Here is an 18,886-nt window from a genome sequence, read left to right on the forward strand (position 1 = left end):
GGCAATTTATTTGGACTGGAGATAACGTGACTTCTCCCATATTGTAAAAATGTTCATAATGTGCAGAATATTATTTCCAGTTCATCTGATATGTTCTGGTAATTTTTGCAATCTTCAAAGTATTTTATTTGTGGTTTTTATTGGTGTTTGAGTGACCTATTGCATCAAAAGGATTTTACAAAATTGCATTAGTATTGGAACTAGTGTTCCTGTAGTTTATAGCTATAGGGCTATTTTTTACTGTGTGTCTAGGTTTTTTTATTTATATTTTATATTGTGTATGTTATTTTATTTATTTTGTTTTACTGCTGTTGTTTCTGTTTAAAAAAAAGAGAAGCAGCGAAGCATAGCGCCGCAGCGCGGCCCAGCAGCGTGGCCCATCAACCGCGCGCATCCGAGGACCACCTAGCTCTCGCACAGCCCCGCACTCCTCACATCGCCTGCCGCCTCCAGCCTGAGCCGCTGACAGCGGGACCGCCCGTGCCCGACCCGCATCCGAACCGCGCCCGAAACCCGCATCGCCCGCACCGCACCCTGTTCGTCCTTCACCGAGCCGGACGCGCCGCCGCGCGCACGCACGCACCAGGGAGCTTGAGTCCGAGCTCAATCCATCGCGCCAAGCCACCCCGTGGACCCCTGGGAAACCGCACGCGAGCCAAGACCCCGGAAAACCCTACCGCAGCCTTTCTGATCCCTTCCGTCGTCCGTGCGTCTCTACAGGGCGATTCAGATCTCGCCGTGGAGCTCGAGCCACCGTCGTCTTCTCCGCTCGTTTCAGTCACCGTAAGAGCACGCCCAGCCGCTCCACTTGTTCCCCTCGGAACCCCACTCGAATCCGCACTCGTTTGACCAATCGGGGTGACCTGCAGATCGCCGAGCCGAAGCACCAGAGCACGCAGGAGTTCGCGCCGTCGCCGTTTAACCTCACCATCCCAACCACCGACGAATGCCGCATCCGTCCGTCCCCTCACCTTCGCCGGAGCACCACCGGAGAGCCGCCGCCGCCTACGCCCGACGCTGCCGCCGCCGTTTTCTCCATTTTGCTGGTGAGCATGCGCGCATGCAATCTTGCAGCCAATCATGCATTGACACTTGGCACCGCTACAGTAAACGCCACAATGTTTCCAGAACAGAGTTTTCTTTTTGTTCTTTTTCAGTTTTCAACTCTAACTTCAACTAGCTATATCTTTTAGTATATATGCCCAATTTAGATAATTCTTTTTCCTATGATCTCACAAAAGCCAGCACTTTATGTCAGTACCGACTTTGCACATGTTTGCACTTTTCAAATTTGAATTCATTTGAATTTGAATTAAACCTTCCGGAGGCCGTATCTTTCAAACCGTTTATCGGAATCGAGTGATTCTTTTTCCGTTGTGACCATAGTGCATTTTAGGTGTTGTTATGCTGCTGTTTTGAGTTTCAAAAATGGTTTTCTTGCTGTTGGTTTTGTTTTGGTTCTATTCGTGTTCCGGTGATTGATTTGTTGAATTGTGTGAAACGTGTAGATTGTCCGGAGTGTGACGCGAGCTATTGTCAGGAGTGTGACTTTCTGAACCAGAACCAAGGCAAGTTACACCTTGATCATCCTTTACCTATTGTTTTCTATGCATGTAGTTATATAACGCCTTGAATATATGCATGTATAGGATTATTATATTATTTTGCTATATTGTTGAGCTATCTCCCGTCATTGCAGATCGTGGTAGTTGTAGTTTTGCTATGCTTTGTAGACGGGGTTGGTTCATGTATTAATTGAGCTTATGTGAGGATTATATATATAATAATTTGAGTAGTAACTCAGGATTTAATTCACCTCGGGGCGGAAGTGGTATTGCTAGGGTGGTTTCAAGAACATCATGGTTTATACCCTCTGAATGTAAGTGGACGGCCACCCAGGCTCAAAAAGATCAGACAGACTTAGTGACTAGTAGCTTCCATGTGCGACCACTGGCTAAATGGGCTCTGGCTTAGTTGATCAGTTGTGGGACCCTTACCCGGATGTGCCGGCAGATGTAAATATAATAGTTGGGATGGGCCTCCTGTTGGGACTAGGGGACTGCTTCTGAAAGACTTCATCTCAATCTTCGGGTTGGGTCCAGTGGGTAAAGCGTACTAAACTCTACAGAGTATTAAAAAAACTAATCACGATTAGCCGTGCCCCCGGTTATGGGTAACTTTGAGCTACTATGCCATTACAGTTGTTGGATGATCTTGACAGATGTGACACTTAATAATATTTGTGGGCAACTTAATAAAAGGGTAGGTTGGAGTTGATTTTTTGCCAACTCAACCTTGTGTATTTAATTGCAGTAATAAAAGAACTAAATAAAAATTTGACTATTAGGTAGTTATGAGGACAAAATCAGCTTTCTGCAAAAATAAACCCTCAAGCCTTCCTTTTGATATTCTATGCATATACATCTAGGTCTGCTTTATTATTACTCCTGTGTAACTTGCCAATACATTGCCAATACATTCCAAGTATTGACCTATATGGATGCAACGTCTCATGTTGCAGGATATTCAGATGAAGAGTAAGGTACTGTTAGGGTCGCGAGTCTGCACTCAGCATCGCCAGTGGGCTATGATGGGACTGATCGTTATTTTCTGCTACTTTCCACTGTTTGATTGAATAAAGCTAGCCAAGTGCTATGCAGATTGTTTTATTTTATATATTCTAGATCATACGATGTAATAAATGACGCACTTGCTATTCTGGTATTCATCTATACTGTGTGTGCTAGCGAGCTTGATCCAGGGACTAGCACGGTAAGAACAGAGACTCAAATCCTTTGAGGTTTGGTCGTTACATCTACTTGATTTTTCATCTTCAATTGAATTACATAATGGGGTCACAGCGGCAATGGATGGTGTTTGAATTGCTAGACCTTTTATCTGGAGTGAACATGCAACTATATGTGTGTCATAAAAGAATTGGAATTATTCAGAGTTTGTTTGAACATTTTATACATCAAATTGGTTTTCTACCCATTTCAGGTTCACAATTCAAAATTAAACTAGATGCACATGCTTCGGGGCACCAACATGGGTTGTAAAATCATATATGTGTCCATGGGTTTATGCTTATCTCCCATGCAAGAAATGGGGATGAAATTCGAACACCACGGCACCGTGGCTCTCCGGCAAACATCCATGTACTTCCTTTTGTAATTCTAGTAAATCCAAAATTCGTCCGAAATTCATGAAACTTGGCATGCTATCATGAAGCAGCATCAACATGTCGTGGTAATTTTTTTGTCCCATTAGGGGCATGTTTGGGTATAAGCTTCTCATAGACCGGAGCTTCTCATACAACAAGTGCGATGGTTTCGGTAGGGAACGTTTCACCTTTTTGGATGAAACGATATCCGTTGCCTCTTCTCGATTTCAATTTTTTTTCCTAGTGTCAACATAGAACAACAGGAGTGTTGTGTCAATTTTTGGGATTTTTCAGGGTTCACTCGGACATTTTTATACATTAACTGAGTTTCTGTGGATTCATTTGCATAATTCAAATTTGAACTACAAACACATGCTCTAATGCATATAAATTAGTTGAAAAATTCAAATCTGTGTCCTTGGTTGCCTGGTTAGGTCCCATGCAAGAAATTGGAATGAATGTCAAACACCCTGCCACCGTCACTTGGCCGCAAACATTGAGATACCTGGTTTTTAAATTCTAGTAAATCCAAAACTCGTCTGAAATTCATGAAACTTGGCATGCTATCATGGAGCGGCATCAACATGTTGTGGTTAATTTTTTATCCCATTTGGGGCAGGTTTGGGTATATGTTTCTCCCAAACCAGAGCTTCTCACAAGAAGCATGATGGTTTGGGTAGGGAACGTCCCACCTTTGGGGATGAAACGATATCCATTGCCTCTTATTGCTTCCAAAATTTTTCTCATGTCAACATAGCACAACAGGATTCTTGTGTCAACTGTTGTGATTTTCCGGGGTTCGTTTGGACATTTTTATGCATTAACTGAGTTTTCAATGCATTTATGTGCATAATTCAAATTTGAACTACACACACATGCTCTAGTGCATATAAATTGGTTAAAAAACCAAATATGTGTCCTTGGGTACATGCTTAGGCCCCATGCAAGAAATAGGAATGAATTTCAAACACCAGGGCACCGTTGATTGTCGGCAAAACATTGAGATGGCTGGTTTTTAAATTCTAGTAAATCCAAAACTCGTATGAAATTCATGAAACTTGACATGCTATCATGGAGCGGCATCAACATGCCGTGGTAAAAAATTTGTCCCATTTGGGGCAGGTTTGGGTATATGCTTCTCACAAACCAGAGCTTGTCACAACAAGCATGATGGTTTCGGTAGGGAACGTCCCACCTTTGGGGATGAAACGATATCCATTGCCTCTTATTACTTCCAAAAAATTTCTTGTGTCAACATAGAACAACAGGAGTGTTGTGTCATTTTTTTTGATTTTTTGGGGTTCATTTGGACATTTTTATGCATGAACTGAGTTTTCAAAGCATTTATGTGCATAATTCAAATTTGAACTACATTCATATGCTCCAGTGCATATAAAATTGTTGAAAAATCAAATACCTTGGGTGCATGCTTAGGTCCCATGCAAGAAATGGGAATGAATTTCAAACACCAGGGCACCCTTGATTGCCAGCAAAACATTGAGATGACTGGTTTTTAAATTCTAGTAAATCCAAAACTGGTCTGAAATTCATGAAACGTGGCATGCTATCATGGAGCGGCATCAACATGTCGTGGTAAAGTTTTTGTCCCATTTGGGGCAGGTTGGGTATATGCTTCTCACAAACCAGAGCTTCTCAGAACAAGCATGATAGTTTGGGTTGGGAACGTCCCACCTTTGGGGACGAAACGATATCCATTGCCTCTTATTTTTTCCAATTTTTTTCTCGTATCAACATAGAATAACAGGAGTGTTGTGTCAATTTTTGTGATTTTTCGGGGTTGGTTTGGACATGTTTATGCATTAACTGAGTTTTCAATGCATTTATGTGCATAATTCAAATTTGAACTACATGCACATGCTCCAATGCATATAAATTGGTTGAAAAATCAAATTTGTGTCCTTGGGTGCATTCTTAGGTCCCATGCAAGAAATGGGAATGAATTTCAAACACCATGGCACCATTGATTGCTGACAAAACATTGAGATGCCTAGTTTTTAAATCCTAGTAAATCCAAAACTCGTCTAAAATTCATGAAACTTGGCATGCTTTCATGGAGCGGCATCAACATGTCGTGGTAAATTTTTTGTCCCGTTTGGGGCAGGTTTGTGTATATGCTTCTCACAAACCAGAGCTTCTCACAACAAGCATGATGGTTTCGGTAGGGAACGTCCCACCTTTGGGGACGAAATGATATCCATTGCCTCTTATTGCTTCCAAAAAATTTCTCGTGTCAACATAGAACAATAGGAGTGTTGTGTCATTTTTTGTGATTTTTGGGGTTCGTTTGGACATTTTTTTTGCATTAACTGAGTTTTCAATGCATTTATGTGCATAATTCAAATTTGAACTACATGCACATGCTCCAGTGCATATAAATTGGTTGAAAAATCATATCTGTGTCCTTGGGTGCATGCTTAGGTCCCATGCAAGAAATCAGAATGAATTTCAAACACCAGGGCACCGTTGATTGCCGGCAAAACATTGAGATGCCTGGTTTTTAAATTCTAGTAAATCCAAAACTCGTCTGAAATTCATGAAACTTGGCATGCTATCATGGAATGGCACCTGACATGATGTGGTATTTTTCGTGTCCATTTGGAGAGAAGGCGCACTCGAATAATGACAGCCAACAAAGGCATTTTGAAAAAATAGCTGCAACTTTAATACCTCAAATGTTTGTATAATACAAACCATGTGTGTTCTGTTAACCATTCATGTGATGCCACGTGTCTCGATTTTCATGGCTGTAGGAGGTGCCGTGCGGACAACTGCTTGACCTTGACTGAACGAGCGGCGTGCGAGTGCAGTCCCATGCGCTGGTTGACTGAGAGGAGTGCAAGTTGTCCTCGAATGCGCAGGCTCACCAGGAAGCGTGCGAACTGTACACTACGCAGGCTCACTGGGAAGCAAGCCCTTTGTCTTCCATGGCCGCCCGCCTTCCTCTCCGTGCGCGCGGCCCCCTCAGTGGCATGGGACGCCGCTGCCGAATGCTACCTCTCAGCGCTGCCAGCTGCTTCTTCACGCCCCCGCCCGTCGACCCCGGGACGACATGATGCAAAGTGAGAGAAGAATTTGTGCATCTCTTCAACGCAAACGGTTCTTTTGGATGAACCGTATGCGACCACTTACAAACAATTTGGTGTGATTTGCATCTGTCATATTGGGTATGTTACCATGTGTCAAACTAGAAAGATTGACATTTGTTGATCTAGTAACATTGCCATTTGTCAACCTTGTAACACTGTAATTTGTCAAAATATAAAGCTAAAAATCACTAGCAGTATCCAATTTTTGCAACTAAAATTCAGTAATTAAGCATTCGTTCTTAATTTATACAAACAGTTTAACTCGATAGCTGAACCGACCAAACTTTTCCCCAATTTTTGCCAACCACATACTGAAATAGCTAGTTCAACTATATATACTAGCTAATTTTAAGTACGTTGTACAGTTCCACCACATCTATAGTCAGATGAACTGAACAAAATAGCCCCTAAATACTAATACTACTACTACTACTACTACGAAGGGGCTTTGTACTACTTTTGGCCGCCTCTCCTCTGTCGAGCGCGCTCAGTAAGAGGCGGAGGAGGAGGAGCCTACCGACGAGCTGGGCAACCGCAATACGATGCCTGCCGCTGTTGTAGCTTCAGGGACGCTCACCTTGAATGCCCTCTGCCGCTCCAGACGACCCCTCTCGAAGCAGTGGTTCTCCTTATAGATCTCCTGATTCCTCACCTCTAAGGAGGCGTTTGCCGCAGCCATGGTAGCGGTAAGGCTCTTTGCATGCTCGACGAGGCGCTCTTCCTCCTCTCGCAGGAACTCGGTGTAGTGTGCAAGGTCACTGAGGCACGTGCGGGCATCCACCTCCGCCTCCCGCCTTCGGGCGACAGTGGCGGAGCGGGTGATGACCCCGACGGTCGACGGTGGGCTGGCGGCCACGGAGGTCGACGACGGGGTGGCGGCCACAACCACCACCTCCTGCCTTCGGGCCACGGTGGCGGAGCGAGTGATGGCCACGGTGGCCGGCAGTAGGGTGGCGGCCATGACGGCCACCTCCCGCCTTCAGGCCACAGTGGTGGAGCAGGCGATGGACCTGGCTTTCGACGGTGGTGTGGCTGCAACGCCGGCCGGCAACAGCTGCCGACGGGAACCACGCACACCCAACAGGGACGCCACGCGCACTACACTACCCCGGGGACTGCACCATTGCCGCGGTGTAGCCTCCCAGCTGGAGCTGTCCTCTGATAACGGCGGAGTGGCTGAGTGACGACGACGGACCGGTGCCATTGGCGATTGTGGGAGAAGCATATGATATAAGCTACAGGGAGGGAGCGGAAAATGCGACGCAGGACTCGCCGCCCGTGAGGGTTTTTATAGCAGGCCGGTAAGCATTGGGATTTTTGGGGATTTCACCGAGTCGGGCGATAAGCTTGCGTGCGAATGGGCTCACCGATGATTCATTGGCACCACCGTTTGGCCAAAAGAACGCCTCTGCGTGCTGCGCAAGCTTGTGCTATAAGCCGTCTGCGGCAGCGGGGTGACAAGACGTGCGAGAGGAGGACGAAAGGCCACATACACATACGGTTAATAAAAAAACATTTGTTATTTAATTACCTAATATAGCCCCGTCCTAGTTCATAAGCATAATATAACTAATAAAATACGAATGCATGTCGCCGGAGATTATATAGTTGGATTCGTATTTGAACATAGTTTCCAATTATATAATTTTTATAACATGCATCAACATTTTGTTGGTTAAATTTGAGGGCAAAGTATGGCATAGAATATAAAGGGGACTATAGACTAGATAGAGGTGGTAGCACACGGCCGCTCTCTACGCAGCGACGCAACTGTTGGCCGGCTTGTAGGCGACCATTTCCTGCGTGTTCAACTGCTCTATGCGTGTGGTTGCTTGCAGTTCAGGCGGCCGTGGCGTGCTCTGCTCTCGCGTCCCTCCAGGTGCTCTGCTCTCGTCCCTCCACGTGCCCTGCCAGTGTTTGGGGCCGGCGCACGATCACGCACGTTCGTGTGCATGCGGTAGTCCCGGACGCGGCGCGATGATGCAGTTACACGCTGCAAAAACTGCCATGCGGACGCTCCAAGAATCCACGCCGCCCGGCCCCCTTTTATTCCTGCGGCCATTTACCTTCATCTCTCGTGTCACACAACACAATAAGTACACCCACGAGGACACATACAAAGAGGACATCCAGCGGTTCCAACGACGCTCCTCGTGGCTCCAATGGCGCTCCCAGCGGCCGACGACGACAACGGCGGGCAGTTCACCATGCAACACGTCGTGGACACCCACGTGAGGGGGAAGGCTCTCTCGGTGGTGTACACGAATGATCCGGTCTTGGTGGAGAGCTCCATACAAACTATGGAGCAGTTCCTTGCCGAGGACAAGTTGCAAGTGGTCGGCCTCGACCTCGAGTACACCATGGGTCATCTACCACTACCACCTGGCTACAACACCTTGCAGGCATTTCCCCAGGTTTATCAACAGCTCTGACTACAGTTTCGCTACGGTGAACACCACTAACAATCTAAAAACGCTCAAGGTTTCGTGCTTGAAATGCCCGAATCTTTTCAACATCCAAAGCCACTACAAGGTCTGGGTCAGCGATAAAAACAAACTGAACTCCCTGGTTGACCTCGCATCGGTCATCATCGACCCCTACTACATGAGGATGAATAATGAGAGCAATAAGGACAGGAATGCCTGGCACAGTGTGTGGCATAAGAGACTGGATGAACAACATGTCAAGTACGCAGCCATGGACGTGTACACAAGCTACAAGATGTACAAGCGGATCGTTGACATGAGGAACTGTCTTATTCCTAACCCAGACGAGGGATTGAGCCACATAGCAGTGGCGGGAGCGTCACAAGAAATAGATGACTAGGCGATTGTTTCTCCTACTTTAGAATGCACGCAATTGTTTATTGAGGTGTGTGCGAATGATCTGTATAGTCACTAATGTAATTGGATGTTTATTTCAGTTATATATATACATGTTATTATACTGTAGATGGAGCAAATCACACGGCTTATTAGCAGCAATCGTCTGTGTTATTATTGGTCTTCGCACACATTTCTGGTTATGGACCTGTTTGCCTCGTATCAGACACATCTTGTTCGGTTGAACCGTTTCCATTGTGTTGCCTAATCACACACAGTTCATCCTAGTGAACCGTATCCTATATATCACACACACCTTCATCTGGCTGCCCGTTTCTTTTGTTCATCCCGATCCCAAACAGTTAATTGAACTGAACCATATGCCCTGCATCGCACACGCAACTAAAATCTGAACCTTGATTGATGCATCTGTCATCGCAAACATTTTGCACCTTTTGACGGTTATTTACACCCCCGTTTGCGATTATGGATCGCACACAGTTTCTTCGAAGGGTCTTTGGTCGTAGTGTCGCGTTTGGACCATCCTGTAGTAGTGCTAGCTGGACAGAGCATCGTTGAGGACCAGGCCAGATGGGACCAGTGGCGATAGCTCGCTGGAGGAACTGTAGTGCTGCAGGCATGGGATCGAGGTAGAGGGAAAGGGGAGAGAATATGCAAGCGGGAAGGGCAATGAATGCTTGTGTGTTCGTTTTTACTTGAGGATCAGGTGTGACGTGGGCGTGAGCAGTTGCATTTTGAGTGTAACATAGGCAGACAATAGAGTCATTTCACTATTCCCTTTCCCTTCAAATTTTAGTGAGCTTCTACCCGAAACACCCCCCCCCAAAGCGAAATAAGTTAAGCCCAAGCGCATAACTCAAAAATGACTTGTTTACATCTTTTACGGCTTATTTTCACAATAAGCTCTGGAAAGGTGGAATAGAACTGGCCCTTAACATGCAATTCAATTGTGCATGCAATGATGAATCACTCCTGCCTGCTATAGTGTACATTTAGGCATCATCATACATGGCATAACCTAATACATGTGCATTCCATTGTAGAATCTGGAATATGCAATGTTTATCTTAGTTCATACATTGCACATGATGTTTAAATGCCCCTTAAATCTGGTCAGTCAGGTGATGGTCTTTAAGCCTCTTCTTTGCTTCTTTTCTTGATATGTAAGATTTGCTCACACATATGTTCAATTGCTTGTTTGCATCAGCCAGCCATACTAGGACTGTTTGCTTTGATTACTTGTTGTTCTTGACGTAACACTCTAACAGAGCTTGTCAACGATTTAAACACTAAGGGATGCTGTAGTAGGGGCTTTTCTAACTCATAGGTGACATAAAGGTTTTGCTGTACACTAAAGTAGGCTCTCCAAGAGTACCTGGAGATCTAGTTTGAAGGTATGCCTAGTTTTTACATAGTGCACACATAGTAAATGCTCATTTCATTGTGTGCAAGTGCAATAGATGTGACATGTTTCATTATGTGGTGTTGTTTTGTTATAATCTCATCCTTTTGTGTTGTTCACAGACTGGAAAGTATGCATATTTATCTTCCAAGGAGACGAGTAACTAGTTTGTGTCACCTTGCACAGGGGATGCAATGAAGATAAGATTGAGGATTTCCAAGTACAAGATGTTAGGAAGGAGCCTTGCAATAGAAGTAGGAGCAGCGCCGAGCCTGTTCAACCAGTTAAAGGTAAGTCACTGTATCCAACTCAACCGCTCAATTCCTTGTTTGTTTCGGGCATAGTTACTTTGCTCTTTTCAGTTGCTTTATTTGTCCTCAATTAATAGATGCCCAAACATTGATGCATGTGTTGGGTACTTGTATAACTATTAGTTGACATAATTAAAGGCCTTACCATTTAATTACTCTGGCGAAGTGTGACTGAAGCTTCGAAGTCTATTAACCAACTATTACTGCATGAGGCTCACAATCTAGTTTATACTAGGCTAATGATTGCATAGTTTTGCTTGCTGTAGTAGGTTTGTATGAATCCCTCTGCTATTCATTATGATCCCTAAGACTTTAATTGAGCTACAGAATGGCCAACTGCTTGCTTACTTATACGCAACATGCTGTCTAAATTTGTAACTTGTCTGTGTTTTGGATTTAGCCCCAACATCATGCTCCTTTGGTGAGCTAAGAGAGAATTCTGTATGCAGGCTGCACAAACTACCATTTTTATAATTTTTAAAATATCACCTGCTTATGCTTCATGACGTGTAACATTATTGTTAGTCTTGTTTTGCCATGTACAAAATAGCCTGTCTTGCTCGCTTCACTGTTGTAACTATATTTTTTCCCTAGTCATGTGTACTTATAAAAACACTTCAGGATGAAGTGACATCAACACAAAGATCTACGAGCAGTGCGGCATGGTTGTTGCCGAGTGATTATGTATTGGAATTGGAATTTGCTGATGTTCTCGAGCATTAACTAGAGGTGGCAAGACAACGTGTACATGATTCTCAACGTACAGTCAACAAGTTGATACTAGACTTGCACGTATTAGGTGTTGGAGTCAAAAAATGAAAAAAGACACTGAGGTAACCACGAAGCTACTAGAGATTTTGCAGACTAAAATTTGTGCTATCTGAATCCGTCCAATCCTATTTTCTGAAGAGATTATAGTTCAAATGGTAAGTTCTGTTGATGCGTGTCCATGATGTATGAGCTTTATTTGTCTAGTGTATGTAATTTGCTATTTTTGTACGCTTTATTATCACTGGTGCCGAACTATAATGCCCAGTGGGTATATTCGGCTATAATGTCTTTATTGTATAGTGTAGGATTATTCTACGTTTCTATGCCTTATCCTTTTTATTGTATAGTGTATGTTTCTTAAAGGCGATAGTATAGAGTAGGATAATTCTTGAATATGCTATATCGTTGAAACGGGGCCAACATGCCCAAAAATTTCCAGACGCCATACAAACAAACACACATCTGTAGTCAAGGTGGGCCTTAATTGGGCTGGTCAAAATAATATTAAGTGGATAATGATATGGCCCACCGCAACGACGACTCTTAGCAGGCCGTTAACAGGCCAAAAGCTTGATAGGGTCGTATAAATGGAAATGGCTCATGGGCCTGTAGCTGGCCGAAATACATGTCAATTTTGTTTTGGCCCTTTTACTTTACGAGCCAGTAAGAGGCCGAAAGTGCTATGGGACAGAGGAGGCCCAATTGGCAAACTAGGCTTTTAACAGGCCGAAAGTCGCATTGGGCTAAAATGATGCCCTACAGAATGTGGGCCCCTAATGGACCCAAAGTCAAAGGCCCACCTGTTGTGCGGGCCGTTAACAAGCCGATAGACAAAATGGGCTAGGAGTTGGCCCATTTACCGAATGGGCCGAGGACAGGCCTAAAGTCACAACGGGCTAGAATTGGCACAACTGCAGAATGGGCTGAGAAAAGGCCGAAAGACATTCCAGACCGTTAATGGGCTGGAACTGATGATGGGCTGCTAACAGGCCGAAAGAAGCTCGAGCCGTAATTGGGCCAAAGACGTAGCGGGCTGTTACTGGGCTTAAACTGACGATGGGCTGGAAATTGTCAAATCTAGAATGGGCCTTTGATGGGCCGATTATGTGTAACTTGTATGGGTCGTGCTTGTAAATGGGCCTGACTCAAGTAGGCTACTAATGGGCCGGCTCGCTTATTTTGACAGGCCCGACCTTTTGACCTGAATGGGTCGAGACTTGTGTCGACGTATCATAGGCGTGTTCCATCCATTCGCTGGATGACAACTGTCCGAACGCCAGGCCGACACGTGGATCTGCCGGCCAATGAGAATTTTACACGTGGAAAATCCCCATTGGTTTGTGTTGTTAACAGGTTATCGGATCCAAACCGGAACCCGATAGCTTAATGGCGACCCGTTACGGTGGATGCCATGTGTTGGTCACCCTTGACGAAAGCACTTATATGACGCGTGATTTATCATCATGGAAGTGGACACTTCCGTGATGATAATTTTGGTAATGTCATGGAGCACTTCTACGACAGCACATGGATGACTATCTTGATTCTTTCATAAAATCATCATGGATGTACATGCATGACAGAAAATGTGACCTACTGTGACAAACATGTATCATCACGGAAGTGTATTTTTTGTAGTGTAATTGTATTAACCGGAAACCGTAATACATGTGTGAATACATAGACCACAAAATGTACCTAGTGAGCCTCTAGTTGACTAGCTCGTTGATCAATAGATGGTTGTGCTTTCCTAACCATGGACATGGGATGTCGTTGATAATGGGATCACATCATTAGGAGAATGATGTGATGGACAAGACCCAATCCTAAGCATAGCACAAGATCATGTAGTTTGTTTGCTAGAGCTTTTCGAATGTCAACTATCATTTCCTTAGCCCATGAGATTGTGCAACTCCCAGATGTCGTAGGAATGCTTTCGGTGTATCAAACGTCACAACATATCTGGGTGACCATAAAGGTGCACTACAGGTATCTCCGAAAGTGTCTATTGGGTTGGCACGAATCGAGACTGGGATTTGTCACTCCGTATGGCGGAGAGGTATCTCTGGGCCCACTCAGTAATGCATCATCATAATGAGCTCAATGTGACTAAAGAGTTAGCCATGGGATCATGCGTTATGGAATGACTAAAGAGACTTGCCGGTAATGAGATTGAACGAGGTATGGGGATACCGACGATCGAATCTCGGGCAAGTAACATACCGATGGACAAAGGGAATTGTATACGGGATTGATTGAATCCCCGACATTGTGGTTCATCCAATTAAATCATCGTGGAGCATGTGGGAGCTAATACGGGTATCCAGATCCCGCTATTGGTTATTGGCCGGAGAGATGTCTCGGTCATGTCTGCATGGTTCCCGAACCCATAGGGTCTACACACTTAAGGTTCGGTGACGCTAGAGTTGTAATGGGAAATTGTATGTGGTTACCGAAGATTGTTTGGAGTCCCGGATGAGATCTCGGACGTCACAAGGAGTTCCGGAATGGTCCAGAGGTAAAGATTTATATATGGGAAATCCAGTTTCAGTCGTCGGGAAGTTTGGGGGGTTATCGGTATTATACCGGGACAACCGAAAGGTGTGCGGGGGTCCACTGGGTGGGGCCACCTATCCTGGGGACCAAGTGGGCTGAATATGGGTCGAAACCAGCCCCCTAGTGGGCTGGTGCACCCCCAGGGCCCAAGGCGCCTAGGGTTGGAAACCCTAGGGGTGGGGGTCCCTCCCACCTGCTTGGGGGGCAAGTCTCCCCCCTTGCCCACCCCCCCCTCTAGATGCATCTAGGGAGCCTGGCCCCCCTCCCCTTCCCCTATATATTGTGAGGGGGTGGGAGGGAAGCTGCTAGCTTCCCCTGGCGCAGCCCTTTCCCCCTCCAACTCCTCCTCCTCCATAGTGCTTAGCGAAGCCCTGCCGAAGAACCGCAAGCTCCACCACCACGCTATCATGCTGCCGGAGTTCTCCCTCAACTTCTCCTCTCCCTTTCCTAGATCAATAAGGAGGAGACGTCCCCGAGCTGTACGTGTGTTGAACGCGGAGGCGCCATCCGTTCGGTGCTTGGATTAGATCTTCTATCATTTGAATCACCGTGAGTACGACTCCATCAACCGCGTTCTTGTAACGCTTCCGCTTAGCGATCTTCAAGGGTATGAAGATGCACGCCCTCTCTCTCATTGATAGCATCTCCTAGATTGATCTTGGTGACACGTAGGAAAATTTTGAATTATTACTACGTACCCCAACATTTTTGGTGTGGGTTTTCGAATTAGGACAAAAAACAACAAAATCAAGCTAGCAAATAGGGGTAGGGACTCCAAGATGTGAATCAACTTGCTCATGATACCAAGATGTTGTAGCGTGAAAGCCTAAGATGGATCTTTACACACTTGGAGGGGAAAGTGGGATGAACACCAAGAACACAAAGAGGAATTCACTCCAACAAAACCCAATCACCCATCCACTAGAATAGCAAACACATAGATCCACAAGATTACAAGCACAATCAAAGGAAACAAGCACTAGATAGAGTTCTTCCCACTCCAAAGAGATGAGTTCTTGATGATGATAGTCTTCTCCAAGAAGAGGTCTTGAAATCTAAAAGTGGATCCTCTCCTAAGAGGCCTTGATCTCCAATGGAGGTGTAGAAGGAAAAAACTCTCAAATATCTCACATATGTCTTTGCTAACCCTAAACATAGCACTAGGTACGGAATATATAGGCATAGGAACAAAGTGGATGAAGAGGAGGCCCAACAACATCATCAGCTGGCCATTTTGTAGGGCCCGTGCGCACAGGGGTCCCGTGCGCATGGTACACGCCCGTGTGCATGGGGTGCTATAGCGGTAGCTCCCTGTGTAGGCCATGGGAACAGGGTCTTGGGGGCCGTGCGCATGGGGTCACCTGGGACTTCCTGTCCTGCTCCTTTGGGACTCCTTCTTCTTCCTCAAGGTCTTGGGGTGCTTGTCCTACTCCTTGATGATGCTCCTTAGCTGCTTGGGAGTGTTCCTCTTCGTACCTTATGATACATAGTGCATTTTGGTGAGGTAGCAACCAAGTTCCATTCTTGTCCATATGCATGTCAAGTAGGAAGGAGTCACCACAATTTCCATTGCGCGTGCTCGAGCTCTTGTCATAGGCCCATGTCGTGCTTGATGCGTTGGTGTAGAGTCCATGGGGATGATGGAAGGATGCTCCGCATTAACAGGGTTCTGGAGGAGTAGGTACGGGTGAGCAAGGAGGCTCGTGCGGCTGATGAGTGAGCGGCTAAAGGAGGCATATGACGCCAGTGAGGCACTGGAGACCAACGTCCAAGTAAGTACCATTGTAAGTACAATTTCTAGTCCGAGTCTTTGAATTTTGAGTTTTCTTCTTCGCGCTCCAAATGAACGGTTGTGTTTCAGTCAGTGGGTTTGCACGGGGCACAGGTTGTGTTTCAGTCAGTGGGTTTGCGCGGGGCACACCCACTGGGTGTTTTATTTCCAATGGGGGCACGCTAAGTGCGCCCACTGGGTGTAGTCTTTGAGACTGCCGTTGACTGGAAGCAGTTCGCAGGAGTCTTAGAGTTTCTGGCGTCTACTCGTATTTAGCCAGGGCGTTTTTGAGACTCATCGGTTCCAATGGGGCCACGCTGAGTGCACCCATTGGGTGTAGTCCCCGAGGACATCGTCAACTGAAAGAAGTCGGCGAGGGTCTTAGAGTTTCTGGTGTCTCTGCCTTGAGGCCTATTACCAACGGTTGTCTTTTTGTGGACCATCCGAATGGACGTCATTTAGCGAGGGCACGCTGAGTGCACCCACTTGGTGTAGTCCCCGAGAATGCCATCGATTGGAGGTGATCGATGAAAGTCTTTAGAACTGCGTTCAGTACGTACCATTCGGGGTGCATTCCCCCCCTCGTTGGACCGAGTGGGTGGCTTGATAGTATGAAGGCTTGTCTACCTTGAGGTGGATGATGAAGATGAGTGTGTTTTTGACATCGATCGTCTTCATTGCCGACTCAGTGGTAAAGTGGGTATTAGAGGATCTTCTTCATTGCTAACTCGATGGTACAGATCGAGCTTGTTCCTTCCCCGAGGACTTGTTTTTGCTTTCTCCATCCGATTAACTGTCTTGTTTTCCTATAACAGAGGGCCTGCGAGCTGGGATCCTACTACGCCACCCTAGAGAAGGAGGTGTTGTAGTTCCGAGTGGACCTCTGCTACTTATTGAGCTTGTGTTGGTTATTCCCTTAAAGAGGAAAGGTTGATGCAGCAAAGTAGAGATACGTATTTCCCTCAGTTTGAGAACCAAGGTATCAATCCAGTAGGAGACAACACACAAATCACTGAATACCTGCACTGAAGTAAATATGTGCTAGAGAAAATAACAAAGTTGTTATTTATATTTCCTTATATCATGATAAATGTTTATTATTCATGCTAGAATTGTATTAACCGGAAACATGATACATGTGTGAATACATAGAGAAAACTATGCACTTGAAGCAAGTTGGTTGGTTTTGGCCAAGTCTTGATAGCATTGATCTTGGACTCATCAACATGAACACCCTTAGAGGAAACAACAAAACCCAAGAAAACAAGCTTGTCAACGCCAAAAAGGCATTTCTCCATATTAGCATAGAGATGCTCTTTCCGAAGAGTTTGCAAAACAGTTCGGACATGGGTGACATGCTCTTTGAGAGACTTGCTAAAAACAAGGATATCATTGAAGTAGACCACAACAAAGACACCAATGTAAGGGCGAAAGACAAGATTCATAAGACGCATAAAAGTACCCGGTGCTTCCGATAGACCCATAGGCATAACTAACCACTCATACAAGCCAAACTTGGTTTTGAAAGCGGTTTTCCATTCATCACCCTCCTGTATGCGGATTTGATAGTAACCACTCTTAAGATCAATTTTTTAAAAGATAGTGGCACCACTAAGTTCATCAAGCATATCATCAAGGCATGGAATGGGATACCTATAACGAACGGTGATATCATTGATAGGTCTACAATCGGAGCACATGCTAAAGCTACCGTATTGTTTTGGCACAAGAATGACCGGGACGGCACAATGGCTCAAACTTTCACGCACATGTCCATGGTATATGAGATGCTTTACTTGCCTTTGTATTTCTTTTGTTTCTTAGGGGTTGATGTGGTAGGGAGCTTTGTTCGGAAGTGGTGCTCTGGGGATGAGGTCGATGTGGTGCACCATGCCGTGTAGAGGAGGTAGTCCTGGAGGCAGCTCGTCGGGTAAAACATCGTGAAATTCCTGCAAAAGAGAAGACAACACTAGAGGAAGAGTGTGAGAAGTGTTAGCTTGTGGTTCATTGTCCTTACACAAAAGGACATAGTGTTGTACACTAGATGGGTTCTCACACACTCCTCTTATCTCAATTTTGGTAGCAAATAAGATGAAGTTCTTCTTTTCACTCATCGTGGAGGTGCTCGATTTGGGCTTGTGGCGCTCACTCTCTTTTTGGTGGCTCGCTCTCTCACTATGATCTCCACGATGGGTGGCTTGCTTGTCGGTGACAATTTGGCTGGGGGACATGGGACAAAGTACGTAGTCCTTGCCCTTCATCCTGAAGATGTAGTGGTTCGTTTAGCTGTTGTGGACGACTCCTCTATCAAATTGCCACGGGCGTCCAAGGAGAAGGTGGCAAACGGTCATTGGCACGACGTCGCACTCTAAGGTGTCTTCGTTGGCGCCAATTTTGAAGGAGACTTGTACTCGATGCTCGACTTGGATAGTGCCGGAGTCGCTAAGCCATTGCACTTTGTATGGATGTGGGTGCTTCGTCTTGGGCAATTGGAGCTTGGAGCAAAGTTCTTCACTTGCGAGATTATGACAACTCCCTCCATCGATGATGACCTTGACGGAGGATCCATTGATGCCGACCTTGGTGTGGAATATGTGGCATCTTTGGTCTTCTTCTTGGTGATGCTGGAGAGTCAAGACCTTGGAGACAACAAGAGCAGGACTTGAATCTTCATCGCAAAAGACTTGTTCCTCTTCATCGTTCACTTGCCGGTGCATGGCGACTTGCTCGATGGCATCCATTTCTCCTTCACTCATTGAGTCGTAAGTGCCGTCGTCGTTGAGGATCATGGTCCGCTTGTTGGTGAACTCGTAGGACTTGTGGCCTCGGCCTCCGCATGTGAAGCATTTGAAGGAACTTTTCTTGACGGTCTCATCGGTGGGGGTTGATGATGCTAAAGCTTTTGGCTTGAAGTTGCTTGTAGTAGGAGGATGACTTGGAGTTGACGAAGCTTTCTTGGAAC

The 18,886-nt window shown here is 45.6% G+C and overlaps 1 long non-coding RNA gene across 1 annotated transcript; it reads left to right on the top strand.

Annotated features, from left to right (window-relative positions):
- Window positions 1-488: 488 nt before the first annotated feature.
- On the top strand, window positions 489-2,802 carry LOC125525631 (uncharacterized). The gene is made up of 4 exons (XR_007291390.2): window positions 489-783; window positions 870-1,046; window positions 1,509-1,568; window positions 2,522-2,802. It is a non-coding gene; the product is annotated as an uncharacterized LOC125525631 (long non-coding RNA).
- The last annotated feature ends 16,084 nt before the right edge of the window (window positions 2,803-18,886 follow it).

Source organism: Triticum urartu, chromosome 1A (genome assembly GCF_056163025.1).
Source record: "Triticum urartu cultivar PI428250 chromosome 1A, HENAU_Tu73, whole genome shotgun sequence".
Taxonomy (NCBI): domain Eukaryota; kingdom Viridiplantae; phylum Streptophyta; class Magnoliopsida; order Poales; family Poaceae; genus Triticum; species Triticum urartu.